Source organism: Puntigrus tetrazona, chromosome 19 (genome assembly GCF_018831695.1).
Source record: "Puntigrus tetrazona isolate hp1 chromosome 19, ASM1883169v1, whole genome shotgun sequence".
In the NCBI taxonomy this organism is placed as follows: domain Eukaryota; kingdom Metazoa; phylum Chordata; class Actinopteri; order Cypriniformes; family Cyprinidae; genus Puntigrus; species Puntigrus tetrazona.
Genome location: NC_056717.1, coordinates 2,078,258 through 2,095,884, shown reverse-complemented (window position 1 = coordinate 2,095,884; position 17,627 = coordinate 2,078,258).

Sequence of the window (17,627 nt, the reverse complement as noted above, 5' to 3'; positions counted from 1 at the left end):
GACAGCGGCAAGGAACAAAAACAGTGTGTGTCTGCTTCCCGAACAGTGTTAGGGAGATTGTTCCAGAGTTTAGGTGCTAGATAGGAAAAAGATTTGCCGCCCACAGTCAACTTTGATATTGTAGGCATTATCAAACAGCCCGAGTTTTGAGAACGCAGTGGACTTGCAGGATTCAGTCTCGGTCTCAGTATTCAGTCTAAATCCTGATCGGAAATCCTCACAGATATAATTTTCTCTAAAAAGCAATATAGTTGTGATGATATTACCTTTTCTAGTATCTCCGACAGAAAGGGGGGATCTGTCTGTAATTAACTAATTAAGTCTGTAACTAATTAAGTCTGTAATTAAGTCTTTGAAGTCAAGATGTGGTAATTAAATGAGAGGCTTAACAAGAGCCAATTTGATAGTTTTGGGGACATATGCTAATGACAATGATGAACATTATTTAACAAGTTTGTACAATTCTTCCTCTCCTATAATAGAGAATGGTGGAATTTTTCCTCTGCGGACCTATAGTGCACTATCTGATGTGATACTGTAGCTGACAGCTGCATGGTTACAATTTTATCTCTGATAGGATCGATCTTGGAAGTAAAATAATTCATAAAATCATTACTGCTGTAATCTTGGGGAACGTCAGCAACTGTTGATTTTTGCGTTAATTTAGTCACTGTATTGAATAAATACAGGGGGTTATGTATTTATTTCTTCTAAAAGAAAAACAAATCAAATGTAGCAGTTTTAAATGCAATTCTAGTTTTGTTTTTCTCCAGCTTTGCTCCATTTTCCGGGCTGCTCTCTTTAGGGTGCAAGTGTGCTCATTATTTTTTTAGGGAGCAGCACTAACTTACCTCTAAGGCCTCAAAAGAAAAGAGAAAACAAACGACACAAAACTTCCCTGCACTCCCTAACGGAACCAAAACAGGGATGAAAAGAAAAGACACTCTCTCCCTACAGCTTCACTTAATTTCAAATATACAAACTGAGAATTCAAAGCAAATATATATATATATATATATATATATATATATATATATACTTTTGGTATCTTCAACTCAATAGCGTGTACAGGTTCTGCCTCCAAGTCTAAGTTGGCGTTATCGTCATAAATGACCATCCGCTTTATTTAAGTCCTTTACGATAAGCTGCCAGGAGGGCAACATGGTTCTAGCTGCTGGTGGCTGCTAAGGTTGGGAAACAAGGTAAAATCATGTATATAATCACAGATATAACGAAGGCGACCTAGGAAATTTCTTTGGGGAAGCTGTGTGCATTGGCTTCTATGTAGAGGGAACATTGGAGTAGGAAGCCATTACATCTGTTTGGGTCGCCAAAACAGCGGGGGAGCGTTACCTTCAAAGCTCCGGTAGTTGCAGCGTTAACATCCAAGTGTGTACCGTTTTTGCAGGGCTGGAATCCTGTTACGTCCACAGACAGAGGAGAGAAGGCAGATATGAACTATATATAGTTATTTTCTCGTGGTACACAAACAAATAACCCAGGTGAAGCAGGTAAGTGAAGTTTCAAGCACACGTACCTTAAAACAATGGGGAACAGGCAAGTTCACGTTCATAGAAGGTTCATGAACTAGTAAGAGTCACTTCCCTTGAACGAGTGTTGGTTCGTCAACAGGTTCATAAAGGTAATCCTCCTTGGAGCACACGGGTAAAAGCACAACAAAGAGAAGAACCACAGAGCAGTGTGCACGCAGCGTTAATTCCAGCCGGTGAGTGAATGACAGAGGTGAGTCTATAAAGGGTGCAGGTGTTGTCACTTAGAACTCTGGTGATGGTTCACGGGTGCGGTGCACTTCGGATTCAGTGGGTGGTGACTGATCACGGTGACTGGGGCTGAGGGAACATGTTGTGGATGTGACAGCAGGAGACTGGGCCTGAGGATGAGAGTTATAGGGGTATGTGATTTTAGGAATGAGCGATTATATAACAAACATATGAAACCATCATCTGTCAGACGAGATGCTTTGATGTCATACACTGATCGGTGGCTGCAGCGCCAGTTATCAGGTTCAGACGGACCAGCTGTCCTTTTATGCCAGAACCTGTCAAAGCAAACCATTAAATGTAGCTCAACAACGTGGAAAAGATGCATGTTTGTCTGAGAGTTGTGTTGTTCATTCACATCCAGTTTCCTCCAGCGAAAAATAAGACAGGTTCATGAGGTGTGCGATATGTAATTGTGTCTATGTGAACATTTGAATAGTTATTTTGTGGTTAAAAAAAAATACAAAACTTTCTGTTGATTATCAACGTTTTCTGGAAGTCACATCAATGTTTTTAAAGCTAAAAATGCACATAAACATACTGTACACTTACCTGATAAACACTGCCTGTTATTGTGACCAATTGACCTCCAGTTTTCATACAGTAATCTCTCCAGTTTCCACCACAACATTTTAGTCATTTGAAATCAATTTAAGAGTAACATTCTAGCACTGAATGGCAGCCGCAATGTCTTTTGTCTTTGGACCGCAGTCCAGGTCATCGTTGTTTCCGAAAGCACATAGGTCTGCTTCAAGTAAGGCCTGTAAAACAAGACAACCTTTAAAAATGTAATAAGTAAACATTCTGTAAAGCAATGTAATTTAGACTGTCTTACCACCTGTGGCTGGCTATTTGTTATCCTTCGGCCCTATTAAATCACCACATGAAAGAAGAAAATGTGATGGCTGTTTTTAACCAAGAGGAAGTGTTTATTTTATTTAGATGATTTTATCTAGACTTGTATGCATATTTTTATATTAATATCTATTTTACCTCTTCACTTACGTTTTTTAATTATTTTGGAGCATTTAATTATTTTGTCTAAATTTATTATTTTGCCTGAATATGAATACATATGAATAACACTGTCATCCAGAAAATGGGTGATATGATTTACCAAAAAAAAAACAACAACAAAAATTGCACTTAATAACCAAAGGAAGTTTTTGCCTTTAAACACCATCTTCTCACTTCTTAAACAATTACGATTACATTTTACACAATTGATATGTCCATTATTATTAATAGCCTACATGCTATTTTCTCTTCAGTTTGTCTTTTCCCCCCTCTACTTATTTAACTAATTAAATTAGTTAGCAATTATAAACACCGACCGAACATGAAATATTTATTTAAAAATACATAACTCTGAATAAAATTGTTTAGCTGCATACCGTATATCTTATGTGTAAGTTTTATATTAAATGCCTTGCGACGTATTTTCTGTTTACTGAGGGCATTTCAGCCTGACGTCCGATACCAAAAATGACCCGATACAGGCGGAAAGGATCATTTTTAGATGGATGTATAGGCCTAGTGTCACGGGTGCGGTAAGCAGGAGAGCACACGACTAGCATAAGGGTAAGTAAAAGGCTTTAATCCACTCAGGGATGAAATAAACAATATAATTACAGGCAGGCAGGTACACAGGACGAAACCACACGCACATAAAGACGCGATCGGACAAACAGAACTGAAACCACACGACTTAAATACTCTACGGAATTACTTAAACGACACACAACTGAAGACAATAAAGACACTTAACTAAAGTGGGTTAAACGGAACACATGGCACATGACAAAAACAATAACAAAGTCCACAGACGTGACACCTAGACACAGACGTTACAGGTAATTTACTTAACGCAAAATATTTCTTTGTATGCTATGCGGGAAACATGAACGCGCTGGAAACCATTTATACAATAAACTATTTATATCTCCAGCTCAAGTAAAATTCGCGACTTTAAAGAACTACTTTACCTGCTCACGAAGTTCGCGTTGTAAGTGTACCCGTACAGCTTAAAAGAAAAACAAAAAACTTTTCTATTTATTTAAAATCGCAAAATGGCGGCGGGGAAGCCCACTTTCACGAGCAATCCGGCGGGATACGTTTCCTGTCCCCGGTTGCCACGGTAACTCTGAGGCAGTCGATATGGAACGTTCGATTACGACGTCACAATGGGCCACTGTAAAACCTGATTTTGGAATTAGAGCATTGTTTAATTGTAGCTTGCTCTTCGAGTGAATATTTGAGTGAATATCTGTCTGAACTAGTACGAAACCCCGCGGAATCGTCTACTCAGACTTGAAATTCAGTTTGACAGTATCTAACAGCTCATAAGAGATCTGTGAATACTCTCAGAACTGCGTTAACCAGAATTGTTGAAAGTCTTAGTACTCTGTAGTCCTCATCTAGGATCAGAGATGGCTTTTAACAAAAATACCCCATCTTCTTCTTCATCATCATCCTCAGCAGTGGATGAAATGTCAGAGATGTCTGTGAGGAATGCGTCTCTCGAGTCATCCGAAGAGGACGTTTCCTTCGGTCACATTGACGGGCTTGTGAAACATCAATTGCTGCTGAACAAAATCTCGGACCTTCAGTATAGAGCCCGAGAACAGCAGGAGGAATTTCAGTCACTCCTGGAGCGATTTAACGATATACGTTAGTATCTGTTTCTAATCAAACACTTATGCCTATGCAGTTCAGTACTTTAGATTAAGTTAATAATCTATAACTGGTCTGATTCTTCAAGCTCTCACAGTATTAAAAATTGCAATTTAAAATGTGATTGGGGAAAATGATTTAGATGTTCAGAGCAGATGCAGACATGAGATATGTGCTATATTTTGGTGCACTTCGTAAAATTGTATAAAATACAATTTTAGGATTATTTTCATTAATTGTGCTGTGCTAACTCATATATTGATGTTTTATATCTACAGAGGAATCGCTAGAATGGGAGATTGAAAAAGTGGAGAAATCCATGATCAGCATGGAGTGGCTGGAGGACCTGCAGAATACCATAGACGAGTTTCAGTCCAATATGGTATGCAATGTGAGCCGCCTTCGAGAGAGCTTCAGAAAAATGCAGGAGGTTGCATCTAAAAAAGTTCTGACCATGAAGCCGAAAGGTAAGTTAACGTACACACACCATCAAAAACCGTATCTGAATCGCTTTGTTTGCAATGTAATCTAAAATGCTGCATCAGAGTAGCTTACAATTAAAAATGTCTTTGTTCTTCAGGTAAACCAAAAAAAGAGCTGGATCCCAAATTAGTTAAAAGCATCCAGTCTCTGCCGCCCCTGTCCCACGGTAGCAGAATTGAAAGCGAATTCAACCACAGCATCAGTGTATTCATCAGACCTGATCAGCGTGTTGAATAGCATCACCAAAACAGCCTCCTGCAGCCCAGCCATGAGCAAGGCGTTGAAACTATCAGCAGCGACCATTGAAAACCTCAACAAGGCTTTTCAAGATCACTGCTCAGAAATTAAGACTCTCAAGACACCTCAGAAAAAGAGCAACGTGGCTCAAGATGTGAACAGACGCGTCTCTGTTCCTTCTGTATATCAAAATGGATCTGAAGTTCAGCATCATATGGTGAAAAATTGTCTGCCTTTCCTGTGAAACCCAAGGCAGATGATTTTGCTTTCCCTCAAGTCAAAGAACCTGTACGGGAGACAAATATTGAAGACACAGCTCCAAAAGCCCTCCTTGATGAACCATTTCTTCCTGCCCCTGCCAGAACTTTTGCTCTCCGCAAGATCACAGGATCTGTCAAGGAGACAAAAGTTACCAGAGAAGAAATGGCAAACTTCACGTCACTTGAAGAGGCAACGGAGAGAACAGAAACCTCACTTAAAGAGACGATGACTCACAAAGATCTCCGAAGTCCATCTCCTCACATCATCCATCGTCCATCCCTCGTCAGATCTCTTGCTCTTCCTCAGGTTTCACGACCTGTAGAGATGACAAAAGTTCATGCCATGCCGGTGGAAGAACGTCAGAGTCTGTCTCCTGTCCACACCCGTCCTTCCTCATCTGTGAATCTGCCCCGAATTCAGACTCAAGTCAAGCCATCACTTCAGAAGTCCGGCAAGCCCGAGACTCGCAGATATGCTTCTGCAGTCTCGGGCAGCATTGAGGAGCTGTACATGGAGAAAAACGAGGAGGACGTTGACAAACCGCTTCACGCAAGCACGAAACACCCATCATTCGTGATTGACATCAAAGCTCAAGAAAACAACCTCCAGCAGCTGGATCAAGCTTTTCAAAATAACAGCATTTCCTCTGAAATGTACAACCTGTGCAGAGGAACCGTCAATCAGACACTTAAGAGCGTTGAGCTGCGTCTTGGATGTCTTTTACGGAGATACATCCAGCATGTCCAAATGAAGCAATTAAGGTAAGAAAACCATCCTTTGTCTAACAGTTTGTTTGATTACAGGCTCATCAAATCCATTTACAACGTGCCATAACGAACATTTTTGCTCTGTTATACAGAAAGACGCTCGACAGAAATTTCAAGACGACCAGAAATTTAAGGGATGGACTGGAGTTCAGAAAAGTTCATTCTCAGCTCTGCAAATTTGACCATTTCCAACGGAGTGTGAACAATATCTGGGACGCCAAGCAAGCCTCTGCTGCTGAGACACGCAGACTGTGCATCACACGGGCGGTCGATTTATACAAACAGGTCAGTACCAATTGGACAAAATGGCCTGTAACACTAATTTGTCGTGTTCTGATAACGTAAACCGCATTACTAATGTGACAGATGTAAATAATAATATCATTTTCTTTAAAAGGTGAATGCAGCGCATGGACTACATCTGACAGGCATAGCGCATGCGCAAAGGCACGTGTCCCTGCCTCTGCTAACCGTGGACGCCCATGCGGTTCAGCTCCAACCTGTGTCCGCTCTCCTCCTCCTCGGGAACCACAAACTGCACCCGGCAGAGCCAGTCCAGCGCGTCATCGTCAAATCCACCTGAAAGCTCTGCTCCACACAAACACCACCAGGAACATAAGAGGGCAGAGTTCCCTGAAGATCAGTCACATTCAGTGATGATGGCCAGCGTCAAGAAGTAATATGTGGAATAACGACTTGTACATACACAGACTAATAACAGGACGAACTCTGACATGGACACAGCAGCCGAAACAGAAATACTTCCCTGAATATGTATATGAATAATAAAAATGATGAATAATAAAGATATGAATCTCTCTGCTTTTGTTGGGCAAGTCGTTTGATCGGTGATATTTTTCTTTGATATTTCTATTACTTATTTTGAAATTCACATTTTATCTTTGATTTACTGACATTATTCTGAATTATTGCTGAACCTTGGTTCAGTCATCTTTAGAAACATAATGTGTGTGTGTGTGTGTGTATGTTGTATGGTAGGCTTCAGACATCTACAGACACGGAGTAGGAAAATAATTATATTCCAATGCTTATGTCAGAATATTATAAACATTTAAATAAAAAAATAACAAAGTGTAGATCGGGGAAAATACTAAGAACGGAGCTGGTTGTGTTTCCAGAAGCATGGTTTCACTCAGACTTCGGCTTTTACTTCATTTCTTCACTGAAGAAGAGCTGGAACGAGTGCAGAAGATACTGTACAGAGAGAAAAGCGGATCTGATCACCATAAAGAACAAAGAGAAACGACTGAGAGATACTGTGTGTGTTTGTGGCGTCAGATGAAACGTGTCCATTGTAGGTTCATATAAATATGTAATTACTTAATCCATTTAGGATTTTGTCAAAAACAATACTGGTGAAAGATAATTATGTCAACCACATGAAACAAGAAAATGTAATGGCTGTTTTTAACCAAGAGGAAGTGTTTATTTTTATTTAGATGATTTTATCTAGACTTGTATGCATATTTTTAGATTAATATCTATTTTACCTCTTCACTTACGTTTTTTAATTATTTTGGAGCATTTAATTATTTTGTCTAAATGTATTATTTTGTCTGAATATGAATACATATGAATAACACTGTCATCCAGAAAATGGGTGATATGATTTACCCAAAAAAAAAAATAAAAAAATTGCACTTAATGACCAAAAGGAGTTTTTGCCTTTAAACACCATCTTCTCACTTCTTAAACTTTTACAATTACATTTTACACAATTGATATTTCCATTATTACTAATAGCCTACATGCTGTTTTCTCTTCAGTTTGTCTTTTCCCCCCTCTACTTATTTAACTAATTAAATTACTTAGCAATTATAAACACCGACCGAACATGAATAATTTATTTAAAAATACATAACTCTGAATAAAATTGTTTAGCTGCATACCGTATATCTTATGTGTAAGTTTTATATTAAATGCCTTGCGACGTATTTTCTGTTTACTGAGGGCATTTCAGCCTGACGTCCGATACCAAAAATCTGACCCGATACAGGCGGAAAGGATCATTTTTAGATGGATGTATAGGCCTAGTGTCACGGGTGCGGTAAGCAGGAGAGCACACGACTAGCATAAGGGTAAGTAAAAGGCTTTAATCCACTCTCAGGATGAAATAAACAATATAATTACAGGCAGGCAGGTACACAGGACGAAACCACACGCACATAAAGACGCGATCGGACAAACAGAACTGAAACCACACGACTTAAATACTCTACGGAATTACTTAAACGACACACAACTGAAGACAATAAAGACACTTAACTAAAGTGGGTTAAACGGAACACATGGCACATGACAAAAACAATAACAAAGTCCACAGACGTGACACCTAGACACAGACGTTACAGGTAATTTACTTAACGCAAAATATTTCTTTGTATGCTATGCGGGAAACATGAACGCGCTGGAAACCATTTATACAATAAACTATTTATATCTCCAGCTCAAGTAAAATTCGCGACTTTAAAGAACTACTTTACCTGCTCACGAAGTTCGCGTTGTAAGTGTACCGTACAGCTTAAAAGAAAAACAAAAAACTTTTCTATTTATTTAAAATCGCAAAATGGCGGCGGGAAGCCCACTTTCACGTGCAATCCGGCGGATACGATTCCTGTCCCCGGTTGCCACGGTAACTCTGAGGCAGTCGATATGGAACGTTCGATTACGACGTCACAATGGGCCACTGTAAAACCTGATTTTGGAATTAGAGCATTGTTTAATTGTAGCTTGCTCTTCGAGTGAATATTTGAGTGAATATCTGTCTGAACTAGTACGAAAACCCCGCGGAATCGTCTACTCAGACTTGAAATTCAGTTTGACAGTATCTAACAGCTCATAAGAGATCTGTGAATACTCTCAGAACTGCGTTAACCAGAATTGTTGAAAGTCTTAGTACTCTGTAGTCCTCATCTAGGATCAGAGATGGCTTTTAACAAAAATACCCCATCTTCTTCTTCTTCATCATCATCCTCAGCAGTGGATGAAATGTCAGAGATGTCTGTGAGGAATGCGTCTCTCGAGTCATCCGAAGAGGACGTTTCCTTCGGTCACATTGACGGGCTTGTGAAACATCAATTGCTGCTGAACAAAATCTCGGACCTTCAGTATAGAGCCCGAGAACAGCAGGAGGAATTTCAGTCACTCCTGGAGCGATTTAACGATATACGTTAGTATCTGTTTCTAATCAAACATTTATGCCTATGCAGTTCAGTACTTTAGATTAAGTTAATAATCTATAACTGGTCTGATTCTTCAAGCTCTCACAGTATTAAAAATTGCAATTTAAAATGTGATTGGGGAAAATGAATCAGATGTTCAGAGCAGATGCAGACATGAGATATGTGCTATACTTTGGAACAAGCAGCGCATATATTTATTTAAATCATCCTTGACACTGATCATAACAACAAGCCAATTCACAATTTTAGGATTATTTTCATTAATTGTGCTGTGCTAACTCATATATTGATGTTTTATATCTACAGAGGAATCGCTAGAATGGGAGATTGAAAAAGTGGAGAAATCCATGATCAGCATGGAGTGGCTGGAGGACCTGCAGAATACCATAGACGAGTTTCAGTCCAATATGGTATGCAATGTGAGCCGCCTTCGAGAGAGCTTCAGAAAAATGCAGGAGGTTGCATCTAAAAAAGTTCTGACCATGAAGCCGAAAGGTAAGTTAACGTACACACACCATCAAAAACCGTATCTGAATCGCTTTGTTTGCAATGTGATCTAAAATGCTGCATCAGAGTAGCTTACAATTAAAAATGTCTTTGTTCTTCAGGTAAACCAAAAAAAGAGCTGGATCCCAAATTAGTTAAAAGCATCCAGTCTCTGCCGCCCTGTCCCACGGTAGCAGAATTGAAAGCGAATTCAACCACAGCATCAGTGTATTCATCAGACCTGATCAGCGTGTTGAATAGCATCACCAAAACAGCCTCCTGCAGCCCAGCCATGAGCAAGGCGTTGAAACTATCAGCAGCGACCATTGAAAACCTCAACAAGGCTTTTCAAGATCACTGCTCAGAAATTAAGACTCTCAAGACACCTCAGAAAAAGAGCAACGTGGCTCAAGATGTGAACAGACGCGTCTCTGTTCCTTCTGTATATCAAAATGGATCTGAAGTTCAGCATCATATGGTGAAAAAATTGTCTGCCTTTCCTGTGAAACCCAAGGCAGATGATTTTGCTTTCCCTCAAGTCAAAGAACCTGTACGGGAGACAAATATTGAAGACACAGCTCCAAAAGCCCTCCTTGATGAACCATTTCTTCCTGCCCCTGCCAGAACTTTTGCTCTCCGCAAGATCACAGGATCTGTCAAGGAGACAAAAGTTACCAGAGAAGAAATGGCAAACTTCACGTCACTTGAAGAGGCAACGGAGAGAACAGAAACCTCACTTAAAGAGACGATGACTCACAAAGATCTCCGAAGTCCATCTCCTCACATCATCCATCGTCCATCCCTCGTCAGATCTCTTGCTCTTCCTCAGGTTTCACGACCTGTAGAGATGACAAAAGTTCATGCCATGCCGGTGGAAGAACGTCAGAGTCTGTCTCCTGTCCACACCCGTCCTTCCTCATCTGTGAATCTGCCCCGAATTCAGACTCAAGTCAAGCCATCACTTCAGAAGTCCGGCAAGCCCGAGACTCGCAGATATGCTTCTGCAGTCTCGGGCAGCATTGAGGAGCTGTACATGGAGAAAAACGAGGAGGACGTTGACAAACCGCTTCACGCAAGCACGAAACACCCATCATTCGTGATTGACATCAAAGCTCAAGAAAACAACCTCCAGCAGCTGGATCAAGCTTTTCAAAATAACAGCATTTCCTCTGAAATGTACAACCTGTGCAGAGGAACCGTCAATCAGACACTTAAGAGCGTTGAGCTGCGTCTTGGATGTCTTTTACGGAGATACATCCAGCATGTCCAAATGAAGCAATTAAGGTAAGAAAACCATCCTTTGTCTAACAGTTTGTTTGATTACAGGCTCATCAAATCCATTTACAACGTGCCATAACGAACATTTTTGCTCTGTTATACAGAAAGACGCCGACAGAAATTTCAAGACGACCAGAAATTTAAGGGATGGACTGGAGTTCAGAAAAGTTCATTCTCAGCTCTGCAAATTTGACCATTTCCAACGGAGTGTGAACAATATCTGGGACGCCAAGCAAGCCTCTGCTGACGAGACACGCAGACTGTGCATCACACGGGCGGTCGATTTATACAAACAGGTCAGTACCAATTGGACAAAATGGCCTGTAACACTAATTTGTCGTGTTCTGATAACGTAAACCGCATTACTAATGTGACAGATGTAAATAATAATATCATTTTCTTTAAAAAGGTGAATGCAGCGCATGGACTACATCTGACAGGCATAGCGCATGCGCAAAGGCACGTGTCCCTGCCTCTGCTAACCGTGGACGCCATGCGCGTTCAGCTCCAACCTGTGTCCGTCTCCTCCTCCTCGGGAACCACAAACTGCACCCGGCAGAGCCAGTCCAGCGCGTCATCGTCAAATCCACCTGAAAGCTCTGCTCCACACAAACACCACCAGGAACATAAGAGGGCAGAGTTCCCTGAAGATCAGTCACATTCAGTGATGATGGCCAGCGTCAAGAAGTAATATGTGGAATAACGACTTGTACATACACAGACTAATAACAGGACGAACTCTGACATGGACACAGCAGCCGAAACAGAAATACTTCCCTGAATATGTATATGAATAATAAAAATGATGAATAATAAAGATATGAATCTCTCTGCTTTTGTTGGGCAAGTCGTTTGATCGGTGATATTTTTCTTTGATATTTCTATTACTTATTTTGAAATTCACATTTTATCTTTGATTTACTGACATTATTCTGAATTATTGCTGAACCTTGGTTCAGTCATCTTTAGAAACATAATTGTGTGTGTGTGTGTGTGTGTTGTATGGTAGGCTTCAGACATCTACAGACACGGAGTAGGAAAATAATTATATTCCAATGCTTATGTCAGAATATTATAAACATTTAAATAAAAAAATAACAAAGTGTAGATCGGGAAAATACTAAGAACGGAGCTGGTTGTGTTTCCAGAAGCATGGTTTCACTCAGACTTGGCTTTTACTTCATTTCTTCACTGAAGAAGAGCTGGAACGAGTGCAGAAGATACTGTACAGAGAGAAAAGCGGATCTGATCACCATAAAGAACAAAGAGAAACGACTGAGAGATACTGTGTGTGTTTGTGGCGTCAGATGAAACGTGTCCATTGTAGGTTCATATAAATATGTAACTAGAAAGTACATTTCCTGAAGAAAATGTGAGTGGTGCTTGCCGTGGCAAAACTCGCCCTCGGTTGCTAGGGTAAATAGGTTGGTTGCTAGGAAACAGCTTGGTAGCTGACAATGATGATACACTTGTCACTATGAATGATATAAACCAACCCCCATGTCTCTATGACGTTCCGATTTAAAGATATGCCCGTTTGAGTTGGGGTTGCTAGGGTGTTTGATAATGGTTGCTAAGGCGTGGATAGGAGATGTCTATGGCGACTCAGGATTGGCTGGTTGCTGCCCTGAGTCAATCGCACCCACCCCCATGTCTCTGTCATGTTCTGTTTTGAAGATATGCAAGTTTGGATTTTGGTTGCTAAGGTCATCGATAATGGTTGCTAGGGCGTGGCTACGAACAGCTGAAGTACTCCATGATTGGCCGTTTGCTGCCCCGAGTCAAACGAGCCCACCCCATGTCTCTATGACGCTCTGATCCAAAGATACCCATCTGAACCATTATAATGGCAGTCTATGGAATCTGTTGCTAGGGCGCTCTAAATGGTTGCTAGGGCGTGGCTTGACACCTTCATAGTGATTCAGAGACTTTGATTGGTTCGCTGAGTAAAACGAGCCCACCCCACGTCTCTATGACATTTTAATGCAAAGTTATATTGATTTGCAAAATTCCTATGTAAATTACCATAGTAGGAAAAACACATGTGCAGTTTGACCCTCACCATAGTAAAAAGTTTGAGGTCTCTTACTTCAGGGTAAAACTTTTACCCCACTGTGTGGTATGTTCTCGCTCAGCTTGATAAAGTCTTCAAATCTGGTGATTTACAAGTCTGTGCGATATTCTCGCTCTGCGCTACGATCCGTCAAAGTTTGGCGCAATGTTAAGTCTATGGGATTTTTCGCCCGATTTTTCGCCCGGCGTACGAAAATCGTACGCCCGATCGCTTATAAAAGTCATAGCACATCTTTCCACAATACCCCGCACGATTTGACGCCCGTTTCAGGGGTGTGTGGCAAAAACTGCGGGACTAGTTACGCGCCGAAATTTGTCCGGAATCCGGAATAATAATAATAATAATAATAAGAATAAGTATGAGCAATAGTAATAGTGTGCTTTGCCTTGAAAGGCAAGCACCACTAATTACTTAATCCATTTAGGATTTTGTCAAAAACAATACTGGTGAAAGATAATTATGTCAACCACATGAAACAAGAAAATGTAATGGCTGTTTTTAACCAAGAGGAAGTGTTTATTTTTATTTAGATGATTTTATCTAGACTTGTATGCATATTTTTAGATTAATATCTATTTTACCTCTTCACTTACGTTTTTTAATTATTTTGGAGCATTTAATTATTTTGTCTAAATGTATTATTTTGTCTGAATATGAATACATATGAATAACACTGTCATCCAGAAAATGGGTGATATGATTTACCCCAAAAAAAAAAAAAAAAAAAAATTGCACTTAATGACCAAAAGGAGTTTTTGCCTTTAAACACCATCTTCTCACTTCTTAAACTTTTACAATTACATTTTACACAATTGATATTTCCATTATTACTAATAGCCTACATGCTGTTTTCTCTTCAGTTTGTCTTTTCCCCTCTACTTATTTAACTAATTAAATTACTTAGCAATTATAAACACCGACCGAACATGAATAATTTATTTAAAAATACATAACTCTGAATAAAATTGTTTAGCTGCATACCGTATATCTTATGTGTAAGTTTTATATTAAATGCCTTATGACGTATTTTCTGTTTACTGAGGGCATTTCAGCCTGACGTCCGATACCAAAAATGACCCGATACAGGCGGAAAGGATCATTTTTAGATGGATGTATAGGCCTAGTGTCACGGGTGCGGTAAGCAGGAGAGCACACGACTAGCATAAGGGTAAGTAAAAGGCTTTAATCCACTCAGGGATGAAATAAACAATATAATTACAGGCAGGCAGGTACACAGGACGAAACCACACGCACATAAAGACGCGATCGGACAAACAGAACTGAAACCACACGACTTAAATACTCTACGGAATTACTTAAACGACACACAACTGAAGACAATAAAGACACTTAACTAAAGTGGGTTAAACGGAACACATGGCACATGACAAAAACAATAACAAAGTCCACAGACGTGACACCTAGACACAGACGTTACAGGTAATTTACTTAACGCAAAATATTTCTTTGTATGCTATGCGGGAAACATGAACGCGCTGGAAACCATTTATACAATAAACTATTTATATCTCCAGCTCAAGTAAAATTCGCGACTTTAAAGAACTACTTTACCTGCTCACGAAGTTCGCGTTGTAAGTGTACCGTACAGCTTAAAAGAAAAACAAAAAACTTTTCTATTTATTTAAAATCGCAAAATGGCGGCGGGGAAGCCCACTTTCACGAGCAATCCGGCGGGATACGTTTCCTGTCCCCGGTTGCCACGGTAACTCTGAGGCAGTCGATATGGAACGTTCGATTACGACGTCACAATGGGCCACTGTAAAACCTGATTTTGGAATTAGAGCATTGTTTAATTGTAGCTTTGCTCTTCGAGTGAATATTTGAGTGAATATCTGTCTGAACTAGTACTTAAAACCCCGCGGAATCGTCTACTCAGACTTGAAATTCAGTTTGACAGTATCTAACAGCTCATAAGAGATCTGTGAATACTCTCAGAACTGCGTTAACCAGAATTGTTGAAAGTCTTAGTACTCTGTAGTCCTCATCTAGGATCAGAGATGGCTTTTAACAAAAATACCCCATCTTCTTCTTCATCATCATCCTCAGCAGTGGATGAAATGTCAGAGATGTCTGTGAGGAATGCGTCTCTCGAGTCATCCGAAGAGGACGTTTCTTCGGTCACATTGACGGGCTTGTGAAACATCAATTGCTGCTGAACAAAATCTCGGACCTTCAGTATAGAGCCCGAGAACAGCAGGAGGAATTTCAGTCACTCCTGGAGCGATTTAACGATATACGTTAGTATCTGTTTCTAATCAAACATTTATGCCTATGCAGTTCAGTACTTTAGATTAAGTTAATAATCTATAACTGGTCTGATTCTTCAAGCTCTCACAGTATTAAAAATTGCAATTTAAAATGTGATTGGGGAAAATGAATCAGATGTTCAGAGCAGATGCAGACATGAGATATGTGCTATACTTTGGAACAAGCAGCGCATATATTTATTTAAATCATCCTTGACACTGATCATAACAACAAGCCAATTCACAATTTTAGGATTATTTTCATTAATTGTGCTGTGCTAACTCATATATTGATGTTTTATATCTACAGAGGAATCGCTAGAATGGGAGATTGAAAAAGTGGAGAAATCCATGATCAGCATGGAGTGGCTGGAGGACCTGCAGAATACCATAGACGAGTTTCAGTCCAATATGGTATGCAATGTGAGCCGCTTCGAGAGAGCTTCAGAAAAATGCAGGAGGTTGCATCTAAAAAAGTTCTGACCATGAAGCCGAAAGGTAAGTTAACGTACACACACCATCAAAACCGTATCTGTATCGCTTTGTTTGCAATGTGATCTAAAATGCTGCATCAGAGTAGCTTACAATTAAAAATGTCTTTGTTCTTCAGGTAAACCAAAAAAAGAGCTGGATCCCAAATTAGTTAAAAGCATCCAGTCTCTGCCGCCCTGTCCCACGGTAGCAGAATTGAAAGCGAATTCAACCACAGCATCAGTGTATTCATCAGACCTGATCAGCGTGTTGAATAGCATCACCAAAACAGCCTCCTGCAGCCCAGCCATGAGCAAGGCGTTGAAACTATCAGCAGCGACCATTGAAAACCTCAACAAGGCTTTTCAAGATCACTGCTCAGAAATTAAGACTCTCAAGACACCTCAGAAAAAGAGCAACGTGGCTCAAGATGTGAACAGACGCGTCTCTGTTCCTTCTGTATATCAAAATGGATCTGAAGTTCAGCATCATATGGTGAAAAAATTGTCTGCCTTTCCTGTGAAACCCAAGGCAGATGATTTTGCTTTCCCTCAAGTCAAAGAACCTGTACGGGAGACAAATATTGAAGACACAGCTCCAAAAGCCCTCCTTGATGAACCATTTCTTCCTGCCCCTGCCAGAACTTTTGCTCTCCGCAAGATCACAGGATCTGTCAAGGAGACAAAAGTTACCAGAGAAGAAATGGCAAACTTCACGTCACTTGAAGAGGCAACGGAGAGAACAGAAACCTCACTTAAAGAGACGCTGACTCACAAAGATCTCCGGAGTCCATCTCCTCACATCATCCATCGTCCATCCCTCGTCAGATCTCTTGCTCTTCCTCAGGTTTCACGACCTGTAGAGATGACAAAAGTTCATGCCATGCCGGTGGAAGAACGTCAGAGTCTGTCTCCTGTCCACACCCGTCCTTCCTCATCTGTGAATCTGCCCCGAATTCAGACTCAAGTCAAGCCATCACTTCAGAAGTCCGGCAAGCCCGAGACTCGCAGATATGCTTCTGCAGTCTCGGGCAGCATTGAGGAGCTGTACATGGAGAAAAACGAGGAGGACGTTGACAAACCGCTTCACGCAAGCACGAAACACCCATCATTCGTGATTGACATCAAAGCTCAAGAAAACAACCTCCAGCAGCTGGATCAAGCTTTTCAAAATAACAGCATTTCCTCTGAAATGTACAACCTGTGCAGAGGAACCGTCAATCAGACACTTAAGAGCGTTGAGCTGCGTCTTGGATGTCTTTTACGGAGATACATCCAGCATGTCCAAATGAAGCAATTAAGGTAAGAAAACCATCCTTTGTCTAACAGTTTGTTTGATTACAGGCTCATCAAATCCATTTACAACGTGCCATAACGAACATTTTTGCTCTGTTATACAGAAAGACGCTCGACAGAAATTTCAAGACGACCAGAAATTTAAGGGATGGACTGGAGTTCAGAAAAGTTCATTCTCAGCTCTGCAAATTTGACCATTTCCAACGGAGTGTGAACAATATCTGGGACGCCAAGCAAGCCTCTGCTGACGAGACACGCAGACTGTGCATCACACGGGCGGTCGATTTATACAAACAGGTCAGTACCAATTGGACAAAATGGCCTGTAACACTAATTTGTCGTGTTCTGATA